The 12,624-nt window shown below is 37.3% G+C and overlaps 1 long non-coding RNA gene across 1 annotated transcript; it reads right to left on the minus strand.

Moving 5' to 3' along the window:
• Window positions 1-3,236: 3,236 nt before the first annotated feature.
• On the minus strand, window positions 3,237-4,529 carry LOC122143538. Its single transcript, XR_006159214.1, has 2 exons — window positions 4,257-4,529; window positions 3,237-3,379 (listed from the first exon to the last, which is right to left on the minus strand). It is a non-coding gene; the product is annotated as an uncharacterized LOC122143538 (long non-coding RNA).
• Window positions 4,530-12,624: the final 8,095 nt, after the last annotated feature.

Genomic DNA, 12,624 nt, shown 5'->3' on the forward strand with positions numbered 1-12,624 from the left:
CATCTGGAATTTGTTACATGCTTGCCCCTGAACGCGGCTGGAACTGAACCAAGGCAAACCAGTATCATCACTAGCAACTCTGAGGCAGCGCTTATATGCCATTGCAACAGCACCCAGTCCAATCTGGAGAGGCATCCTGCTAGATAACATACATTTCTGTGGAAAATCCCAGTCTGTACCTGTATGTGCGTACATTTGTAAATGGAGAGAGAGAGCCCACATTTATGACACCTTGCTATAAGACATTCTTCAGTAATATTTTAATTTCCCAGTAGAAATAGATATTTTAATAAGGAACAAAATGAGTGAGTTTAGCTTTGAGAATGAAAAACCAACCTGTTAGTTCCTCAGTCTCTTCGTGTACTTTAGACTTCACTGAATACTTCTTCAATCCTAATGTCTTCAATCTCCTCTTTAATACATACCATATCTTTATAATAGTTTGTCACGTGGATCTCAGATGATTCAGTTCACGAGTTTTTCCGTATAAGATAAGCATATAATTACTTGAAAGAAAAAAAATAAGTACAAACTGAATCTCTGGGTCGCGGCTCAATCAATCTCTGGTAGTACGACAGTGAAGCACACTGGTAAGGGAATCAGAGTGATAGTTAGTGCCCTTAAATGACCTGATTGGCCAAATAAAAAAAACTAATAACTAATTAAGTAAAACCGATTTTACAAACGCAGCAGTGCGTAATTAAGCCTGAGCTCTGGAGAGCATCAAAGGTATCAGTTTACAATGTTTTTTAAATATCTGTTGATTTACTGAACGCAATGGCCAATCAGAGGTGTTTAAGTTAAGAATCCACTCACCACTGAAAAAGCTGGAGTTTTGTTTAGTGCAAGTTTCAGTGAATAGGGTTTTGAATGAATCTGGTGTCGTCATGGAACATGATCTTTACTTAATATCCTAATGATTTTTGAAATAAAAGAAAAATCGATATTTTTGACCATACAATGTTTTTTTGGCTATTGCTACAAATATACCCCAGTGACTTAAGACTGCTTTTGTGCTGCAGGACACAAAATATCTTTGTGCAGCTTGAGATTCTGATGCCGCCTTAAAATGTGCGTGTGTAGGTGTCCCGAATCCGGAGGCGTAACATTCAACGCAAATAAATAAGCAATTTGTTCCACTTTAACTTAAAAATGAAATATTATAGTGAATAAACTATATTTAATTTTCTAAATAATGTTTTATTTATTATTTTATATTATTGTTCAAATCATCCTGCAGACCAGGTTTGACGCCCCTGATTTAAATTATTTAATATATCTATGTTCAAAACTTTATATTTAAAACATCAACCTCTTAACATTGTCATTATTAATTTAAATGCATTCATGCCACCTCTGAGCCTCGTTAAACACACTATAAATAGACTAAATGCCACTTGTGTGTTCTTCTGTGCCACATATTCTCCCTGATTGTATTTTATTATTCTAATTTGATTTATTATTGTTAAATTTTACATTTAGAAAAAGTAAAATATAAATTTATGAACTTGGCATAAAAGATGCCTTTTAATAAAGTTTTAATAAAGGAAAAAAAATGCCTGTACCAACAAAAAAATAAATCCCCTGCAATCACTTTAAGTAGTCAGACATTGCCTTGTAATGGTAAAGTTCATTTCTGTCATTGATTTAATCATCACAAGATGCTCCTATACTAGCATTACAGGTATAAAAAACCTCCACACACTTCGTATTTAGTTATTAGGCTGTACATTTTTTGACTGTGCTACTAAATTAGTTAAATTATTCTCCTAAAAACAAATGTAAGCGTAGAGCCCTGTGTATTTAATAGATCACACTTCCATGAAAACATTTGCAATTTGTTGGTAAAAGCTTTCATTATACATGGGGACGGGAATCATAAGGAATTCAACAACTCTGATCCTGATTCTGATTCTATTAGCATTTTCTAACTACAATAATACATTTGGAGAGAAAATATAAATTCTTTCCAATTCAGGAATCCTTTTAATAAAAATGCAAACCAACTTTTAACCCTCTGATGCATCGTGGTCATAGCGGACAGCTATTTGGAAACCATTTACGATGTAGCATCATGTCCCAAGAACCCCCAAAGTGTTGTCTACCATTCCATTTAATTGTTGTCTTTTTATACATTTTTTTTGTTTTGAGATATTGGATAATATATTCAAAATTGCGGCAGGAAAAGGGAATGCACCTTGTTCCTCGGGAATAAGTGTTAAATAATTGTATTCTTAGTAAACCAGTCAAATTTTTTCAGTTGAACAGGATGTGAGAAAACTGGATTTTAACAATATTTGTCTTGTACATTTTTTTCTGTGACAGAAAATATTCCTGTCCACTACAATAAACATCATGCACCAAAGAGTATAACTCTGCCCATGGGCCTATATATAGGCTGTGCCTTATTTTGTATGTTTTATTAAAATTATGATATAATTTAAACTTGAATGGTTTTGAGCAGAAATATTAACTAGTAAATTAATAATTAATCATTTATTTCAATGCTTAGGTCATATTAAACTGTAGGCACTATACATGTATACTGTGTGTGTGTGCATGATTGTATTCGAGTGTGTGTGTGCTTGTCTGTGTTTGTATTTGTGCTCACGTTTATGAATAGCATGACTTTTCACTTCCTTAAAAGTAAAAAGAAACATGTAAAAAAATATATATTACTTTGTGGTTTAATAATTAATGCATCGGTAGGATAAAATTCCACTAACAATACAATAATGCATTTAACTACGCAGTGTTGCTATGTGGACAGTATAACTACACTTATTCAGATCTCAAGAAGTAGGTCATAAAACTCTTTCGGTTCATAAAGTCACAGATTACAAAGTTGATTAGTCCTCGATTCCCAAACCACACGTTTGTTGTTTTCGTCGCATGTACACGGTTTTGTTCAGAAAGTGTCTCCAGCGAGCGCTGATTCAGAGAGAATCGTTTAATGAATCAAATGATTCGGACTTTCATAAAGCTTCGTTTCTTTATATAACTACTCTGCCACTGAACAAATTCGTGTTTATAATAAACTGACTCTCGACATCAGGAGCGAAATGAGACGCATCCTTTGTGCTTTTACGAGCACAAAATAACGATCACAAACGCTGCATAAAGCGTTATAATATTACACTCGAGGATATTTCATCCGTTTTACGCTCCTTATAAAAAACGGTACAGATGTCTGAACTGTCTGCATCGATTTTAACAGTTTAAATGATGAAAACAGACCTTTCTTCAGCTGAATCACAACAGAAGCAGGAGCGCTACGCAGTCTTGTGATGTCTTCTTCTTCTTTGATGTTTAACGGCGGTTGGCATCCAACTTCAATGGTGCATTACCGCCACCTACTGTACTGGAGTGTGAACCGGAGCTAGACAGAGAGAAACTAAAACTAAAATGGAGACTTCCAACTCTCTTCCCCCACCCTTTAATTAATAAAAAAAACCTTAGATTTCCAAAATTGTATTCTATATTCAATTTGCTATCCCTGTGTCCTTAAGGAAGGTAAATAAATGAGTACTGATATCATTTGAAGTTAATCCCAGAAGTTCCTTAAGTGAATTCCCTTGCACCCCCCAAATTCCTTATGCTTTCTTTCATCTTTATCCTTTCTCGATCATATTTTTGGCATTCAAAGTACCACATGTTCCAACAGATTCAATACTGTCACAAAATTCACATCTTCCTGTTACATGCTTACCTAAAATATGTAAGCACTTATTTAACCCACAATGTCCAATCCTTAACCTAGTGAAAATTATTTCTTCCCTTCAACTCCTTCCAGTGATCTCTCTGTCCCAACCTTCTGTTGTATTCTGTATAAATGTCTCCCTTTCTCCTCTCTATCCCAACCACTCTGCCACTTTTTCATAATTTCCATCCAGATTTTTGTTTTGGCTTCTGTTTCACTCATTAAGATTGATATTTCCACATCTTCTCTTTTTACTGGCTTGTTTTGCCAAACCATCTACCATTTCATTTCCTTTAACACCCACATGAGCTGGTACCCATGTAAATTTTACCTTCACCCCCAACTGAGAAATCCTTGTGTAACATTCTAGTACCTCATATACTATGTCTAGTCTTGATTTTGGCTTAAATGATTGCAAACTCTTTAGTACTGCACTAGAGTCTGAACAAATTACAACTTTATCCAGTCTTGTTTCTTCTACCCACTGTAGAGCCAACCAGATACCCATCAATTCCACTGTAAATACAGATATTTGATCAGACAGTCTCTTCTGTACCTTAACTCCATTTTTGGTATTCTGAATGCAGCCCCTGTTTGCCCAGACTTAGGATCTTTAGACCCATCTGTGTAAATATCCAGATACCCATTAAACTCCTCGTTCAGATGTTCACAAAAAACTCTACATAAATCCACCTCTACTCTACTCTTTAAGTTTTTATTTAATAACTGCAAATCCACTATAGGTTCCACAAACAACCATGGTGGTCTGACAGGCAACGGAACTGTTGGACTAAATTCTATACCCTCTAAACCCAAGTCAGTCTTGTGATGTCTTCTTCTTCTTCTTTAACGGCGGTTGGCATGCATCTTATTGGTGCATTACCGCCCCCTTCTGCTCCGGAGTGTGGATCAGTAAGTTATGTCTACTATAAATTAGGGGTTGAGGAGGACAAGTGAGAGGAAAAACCCCAAACCCACCCTCTTGTGTCTCCTACAGTGTAGAATTACACTCCTCACACAGACCCGTCTGATGTTTCCAGACCATTCTTAATGTTTAGTTTAGAGCACAATGTCCCAGCCTTAATCTTGTTAATACAATTTCCTCTTTCCTGTTTCCACTTCCTACCTTATTTACTTTGATACCCTTTTGAATGTGGTATAGATGTCTCCCTTTCCCCTCATTATACCACATTTCCTGCCACTTGTGGTTCATTTTTTGCCAGATTATGCACTTTACTGATTCTTATTTGAAAATGTGAGCCAAAATCACAATTAAAATCGTCTCAGACTCACCTAATTAATATTAATATCTTTATCTTCAAACTATAGGCTAATATACACTACCAGTCAAAACAGTAAGATCTTTAATGTTTTTAAACAATTATCTTCTGCTCACCAAGCCTGCATTTATTTGATCCAAAGTACAGCAAAAACACTAACATTCTGAAATATTTTTATTATTTAAAATAACTTTGCATTTTAAAATTTATTTTCAAATAGAAATTTATTCCTTTGATTTCAAAGCTATATTTTTAGCATCATTACTCCAGTCACATGATCCTTCAGAAATCATTCTAATATTCTGATTTGCTGCTAAAAAATCATTTATTATGATGTTGAAAACAGCCGAGTAGAATTTGTTCAGGTTTCTTTGATGAATAGTTCAGACGAGCAGCATTTATCTGAAATGGAAATCTTTTGTAACATTATAAATGTCTTTATTAAAAAAAAAAAGAAAAAAAAAAAGAAATCATATCATACTGAATCAAGCTTTTTTTTTTGAATGGAATAGTGTATAGTGTTACAAAAAGCTTTTTATTTCAGATAAATCAGAATCAGAAAGAGCTTTATTGCTTACAAGGAATTTGTTTTAGTGACATAAGCTTCCAGTACACAGAGACAACAACCCCAAAAAAAATGTATGACCAGTTGTGCTATAGATGATGTCCGAATAGAATAGAGTGAGATGCAGAGATGTACTTGGATGGAGGGGTAACAAATAAATATAAGAATATTGCACATTTTTTGCATAAGTGGGAAACATTTAACTGTTCATGAGGTAGATTGCCTGGGGGAAGAAACTGTTCTTGTGCCTGGCAGTTCTGGTATTTGCGGCTCTGAAGCATGGCCAGATGGCAAAAGTTCAAAGATGGGAGAACTTGGATGAGAGGGATCCAGATTGATTTTCTGAGCCCTTTTTCCTCACTCTGGATGTATACAGTTCTTGAAGCGTGGGCAGGGGAGCACCAATAATCCTTTTCAGCAGTCCGAACCGTTCTCTGTAGTCTTCTGATGTCTGATTTTGTAGCTGAACCAAACCAGACAGTTATTGAAGTGCACAGGACAGACTCAATGACGGCTGAGTATAACTGTTTCAGCAGCTCCTGTGGCAGGTTAAACTTCCTCAGCTGGCGAGAAGGAAAGTACAACCTTTGTTGGAGCCTTTTTAATAATGGAGTCAATGTGATTGTCCCACTTCAGGTCCTGAGAGATGATGGTTCCCAGGAATCTGAATGAATCCACTGCAGCCACAGTGCTGTTCTCATGATGGTGAGTGGGGGAGTGCAGGGGGGTTTCTCCTGGAAGTCCACGATCATCTCCACTGTTTTGAGAGTGTTCAGCTCCAGGTTGTTAAGACTGCACCAGACAGCCAACTCAACCTCTTGTCTGTAGCCAGACTCGTCACCGTCCTGAATGAGGCCGATGACTGTGTGTAGTAGCTCTGCAAACTCAGTGAGCTTGACAGAGGGGGTCTTTAGAGGTGCAGTCGTTGGTGTACAGCGAGAAGAGCAGGGGAGAGAACACATCCCCTGAGGGGCACCAGTGTTGGTGGAGCGGCTGTTTGACATGAATTTCCCCAGTCTCACTAGCTGTTGCCTGTCTGTCAGAAAGCTGGTGATCCACTGACAGATAGAGCTAGGAAACAGAGCTGGGTCAGTTTGTTCTGGAGGGCTGTTGGGATGATGGTGTTGAAAGAAAGCCGGACTAAAGTCCACAAAACAGGGTCCTCAAGCATAAGTCCCTGGTTTGTCCAGATGTTGCAGGATGAAGTGCAATGCCAAGTTGATTGCATCATCTAACGGATCTGTTTGCTTGGTAAGCAAACTGCAGGGGAGTCCAGTAAGGGTCCAGTGATGTCCTTCAGGTAAGCCAGAACCAGTTTTTCTAAAATGAATTTATGATCGACAGAGACGTTAGAGCCACAGGTCTGTAGTCGTTAAGTCCTGTAATCTTGGGTTTCTTTGGAACGGGGGATGATGGTGGAGCGTTTGAAGCAGGGAAGGCACTTCACACAACTCCAGAGATCTGTTGAAGATCTGTGAAAAGATGGGGAGCCAGCTGGTCAGCACAGGTTTTCAGACAGGTAGGTGTAACGCCATCTGGGTCTGGTGCTTTCCTTCTTTTGTTCTTCCTGAAGACCTGGCGCATCATTTTCACTGATTTGAAGTGCAGGAGTGGGGAGAGAGGGATGCAGGAGGTGTTAACGGTTTTTTGTAGAGAGATGGTCAGAATGGGTGTGGGGTGTTTCAAAACTACAGTAAAAACTCATTCAGGTCATTAGCAAGTTGTTGATTTGCCTCAGTGCAGGAGGATGGTGTCTTGTAGTTAGTGATGGCTCTCAGTCCTTTCCATACTGAAGTTGGAGTCATTGGAAGTAAACTGGTCTTCCAACTTTTTAGAGTAAGGTCCTTTTAGCCGCTCTAATCTCTTTGTTCAGTGTGTTTCTGGCCTGATTATACAAGACTCTGTCCCCCATTTCTGTAGGGATCCTCTTTTGGCCTGACGAAGATGTCTGAGTTTTGCTGTAAACCATGGCTTATCATTGTTGAATGTTGAATAAGTCCTGGTAGGAATGCATGTGTATCTGATCTTTGGATCATTTGGATAAATGTTGATCTTTGGATCTTTCTATTCATCAAAGAATCCTGAAAAATAAAAGTACTCCAACTGTTTTAAATATTAATAATCAGCAAATCGCTATATTAGAATGTTTTCTGAAGATCATGTGACACTGAAGACAGGAGTAATGGACGCTGAAAATACAGCTTTAATCACAGGGAATAAATTACATTTTAAAATATATTCAAATAGAAAGCAGTTATTTTAAATAATAAAAATATTTCAAAAATGTTACTGTTTTGCTGTACTTTGGATCAAATAAAGCAGGCTTGTTGAGCAAAAGAGAATTCTTAAACAAAAAATCTTACTGTTCAAAAACTTTTGACTGGTAGTGTAGGCTGATTATTCTTATAGATTAAAAGAAATGTGCTTTAGCAGTATAAAGAGTATGAAAAGTGCTCTGAATTGCTGCAGAAAAAAAAATCCATGTTGCTGGAGACGGGCTTATTGAAAATGCAAACTGCTGCCAGCAGGAGGCGCTGTGAGAGCGACAGAACCAGCGGTTTCTCCAGTAACGGCTGTAATCAAAGCACCTCCAGCTAACTGAACGCTTCTTTATTAGATAAAATGATAATGTTATCGAACTTTTCTGAAGACAGTCGGTTCCCTTCAGATATACATTCATACAGAACACCCACAACATGTTTTGATTTAATATTCAATGTATGTGAAACACTGGTAATGTATGTAGGGTATCAGACCCGATTCAGACAAATTAAAGATTCGATCAGGAGCATGGTTGAAACATGAGGAGCCAAATTCCACAGAAGGCTCAAGACACAGGATGTTGTAAATCAAATCCTAGCGCCACAGGTCTGGAAAGCAAGCCCACTAACTAGCAGCTTGAACAGCTTTCAACATTAGAACAAAGAACAATTATTGACAATTCCAATTTGGAAAAGGATATTGTCAAATTTGGAACAAGTAATCAAGATTGATGGTCCAAGAGATGCACAGCATGACCATCACATGTAAATCCATGATAGTAATCACGATCAAAAGCTCTTTGGATTGACTTCCCCCACCTAGAAGAAAACCAGACTGAAATTCCTTAGAAGACCAGTTAACCTCTCTGGTCTTCACAGAACATATCCTTACTCCACAGAATGGCACAGAGAATGCCTTCCAATGCATATATGCACCAAAATTAACTCAAAAAGACATCTAAATGGATATCAGTCCATTGCTTAACTCCATATTTTTGTGAAAAAAAAAAAATAAATATTATTTATAAAACCCACACATTTGACTATCATGTTTCTAATCACTTATTGTGCGGTCTTTTTAATAACTATTGAATAGCTTAAGTATCCATATTCATGTTAAGTATGTGTGTGTTCGAATCTTCTTGCTTGAAACGTTTCTGACCATCAGTTATTTGTCAAATGTATCATATTCTTGTTATAGGAATCATGTCCAAAATTATACCCTGCAAGAGCCGGGAAAATTCGGGACCACGTGCTTGATAAGATAACATGATTTATGAGCGGGCAGGACAAACATCGCAACACCCGAGCAAAGACAATATCTAATTGGTCAAGACAACATTTGAGGTGTGGCCAAAAGGCTAGTTTAAATACTCAGGACACCTCAGATTTGGGGCTCTTAGCTTTTGCTTTTTTGTCATTACTTTTTGCATTCTTTGAGCACTGTTCCAGCGTGCTTGGCCTGCACGCCTGCTGCTACTTAGCCACGATGAGAAGAAACACCACCTAGTCTCGTCAAACTTTACTTCTGTTCTTTTACTTTATTTTTTTTTCTTTTTCCGTTTGAGAGTTCTCGTGGTTCTGAGTTAAGTTTTGTAACGCCCGTGTCTCGAGTCCAACCTTGAGTGCCCACCTAAAACTTCAACCAGCCCACAACTCTGCATCGTCAGGCGGCGCTTCAACCATGGGCTTCCCAAGACGATCACTTCAACGACTACTGAACTTCCATCCAATCAGCAACTTCTGGGAAACCCCTTTTCGAACTATAACAACAAAGGGAACTCCCCTAAACAGGCAATACAAGTAACGCGTACCTCCAGATTCTGAACTGGTGTGCATCTAATAGAATTTTAACCTCATTGAGGAACTCAGTGTAATTGTTACTTAAGTGATTGATGGCTGTTCAGGTCTATGCAATTTCACATATTGCTTTAAACTTGGGATTTCACATTTTTCATTCTCTTAAACTCATTCTTTCCTCACTTTCTCTTTCCTGCAACTTGTGTGGAGTCGTGTGCTTATGTGTTTTGATTAGTTTATATGTCTTAGATTTATCTAATAAAGGCTTATTCATATTGAAATAGAGAAGTATCTTGTGTTTTGTGCTTACAAGTTAATGTCTTAAACTGCCAATCTTGTTACTGTGCTAATTAATAGTGTTTTCACTATACTTTGGATATTAATATCCAGCGCGAGATTTGATGTTAAACGGCTCATTCAGTGAATCGGCTGGCCGTTTCAGTGATCAGCCGTGAAACAGTGATTCTGTTCAAATTCAAATTCCCTTTAAAATCTTAAAGGTGCCATGTATCATGTCTGGCAAAAAAAAATCAAGTCATACTCACATTCCATACCAGATGGGGGCAGTATGCCTCAATAAAGTGAATTGGTCTACTCTAGAGTAACAAACGAGAAACGCATAGTCTTTATGCTCCGCCCCTACCTTCCACAACAACCCTAGAGCCATAGCGAAGCCTCCAAGAGGGACGCTTTTGCCTCCAGAGCGATGGAAAGCAGTGCCGATGTTTACTCTGGTTCGGGCTTCTTTTCTTATCGGATTTGATTTGTGATTCTGGTAGCGGTTGTTTCCCCTGTAGCCCGGGTGGTGGTGGTAGGTGTCTCTTGCCAAGGGCTTCAGCCATCCTTCCGGCTCTCTTCCCTGAACTGAAATGAAGTAGTGGGCTGTACTTTCCACACGATTGACATCAGGTTCAAGTACGCATCACAAGCCTGCATGAGTTATTCGTGTATTGCAGGTTGGCTGTGTGGTTATGTTGCCCGCAGATACCGCCTCCCATGGCGAAACTGGTATTACAACACCTGTCGGGCCGTGGCTAGTAATGCTAATGCTAATTAAGGTTGATATCTCTGCAGCACTATAACTTGACATTTTTTAATGACATCATGCCTATATTTCTTCTCACTTTTTTGATGCGTGTAGGTCATTTTTTGGATATTTTTTTACTCTCAGTTTTTACACATGGCACCTTTAAATGATTCACTTTGAGCTTAAATGGACCTGTTTCCCTTTATATATATATGAAATATCGAAATGTGTTTTAAAAATCATATCACCGGTATTGAAAAAATTATATCCGATACATATTGACATTGAATTATTGTCCAGCCCTACCTTCAACAATCTGAAAAGGTTTGGACCTCATTGATTTTCATTGTATGGACAGAAACAGCTTTCCACAGAAAAAAAAAGCACACTTTATGAGTGTAAATAAATGACAACTTGTTTTTTGTGATTCAGCATTATGGTATAGGTTAAAATATGCAAATACACTCATTTTGTAACAATATTCATGTTACTTTTTTTAATTAGTGCACCATGATATCTATATTTTGTGGCTCCATTATATCTGGGCACCTTGTTAGGAGGACACTGGACTAGGAAGAAAAAGGTAACAATGAAAATTTAACTGTTTATGTTAAGTAAAATGATTTGAATTAGGACATTAATACATAGTTTATTTCCTTTACAAGTCTCATTTTTCCATATAAATATACTTTTGAGTATTTTTGATTCAGTGTTCTGACTTATGATCCAACAAGTCATGTTTAAATCTACATCACATCACACTTAAACTGCTGTTTCTACACTACTATGTATAGTGCATCACCTTTCCAGTTCACCACAGAAGGTTAGCTTGAGGGGGAGTTATGATATTTTTTTCAGACATATTTTTAAACTACAATCATCTAACCTAAATGTTTCGATCAACCAGTGTATTTGTGTTTGTTGATTCATATTTATATTGTCAGGAAGATACATAAACAGTCATGAAGAAAAAAAACAGTAATAAAATAAGAATAGATTAATGACAAGTAATGGCAAAAACAAATACAACTAAAATTAGCTGTGCTTTAAGGTTTTCAGGTAGGTTTAACAGTAATATTCAGGTACAAAAATACCACAGAAACAGAATAATCTACTTTAAAATAACACTGGTTAGTCTTCAATGTATAAATAAATATTAATGACAGACAGCAGCAGGTTTATTTAGGTTGCTGTCTCTTTAAGACCTCATGCACAGATCTAACGGTTACACACACAAGTTCTGTTTCTCAACTGTTTACATTAACCTTAATAGCCTGTATACGGACGATGTTTAGTGTACAGTATTGAACAGTATTTATATCATTTTTTACCTCTGATTCACGCAATGTGCAAAATGTTTGAACTCTCCTGAGCTGTTCTCAGCAGCAGCTGCTTGAGGCTACTCCGTCCAATCACCCTACTTGTACAACAACTGAACAACGAGAAGTTAATATTGCTGGTTACTGCATTTTTATATTCAGTAATATTCTTCAAAATGAGATACCAGTAATACATTGCTGTGGATATTCAAATTCATAGCAACCAAAGTGTCTCAGCTGGAAAAACGCTGTGCCACCAAAGCATTTTCAAGCGTCACCAGCTGGCCATTTGAACGCAATACTGAAGCAACAATAAATCAGTGAGCAGGGTGTTTAACAGGGGTGAGCTTAATAAGTAAATGACAAACAGATGAAAGTAATAAAACAATCATGAGTGCAAAGGCGATGGGAATTGAAGTTCAGAACAGACAAACAATGATCCAGAAGAGTGCACCCGGTGGCTGTCACATTATTATTCCATTCACAAATCACATTGAAAGATTCAAATAAAATACAATGATGCATCCTTGATTCTGGGCGCGCCAGTGACAAAACATAATGTTGCATGATAAACAGAATCTAATTTTCTAAGAAGTACCTGCATGCATATATAAATGATCAGCATAATCTATTATTGATGAAAATGTACTCTCTACTAATTTCTTGCGAGCC

Source organism: Cyprinus carpio, unplaced genomic scaffold (genome assembly GCF_018340385.1).
Source record: "Cyprinus carpio isolate SPL01 unplaced genomic scaffold, ASM1834038v1 S000006095, whole genome shotgun sequence".
Classification (NCBI taxonomy): domain Eukaryota; kingdom Metazoa; phylum Chordata; class Actinopteri; order Cypriniformes; family Cyprinidae; genus Cyprinus; species Cyprinus carpio.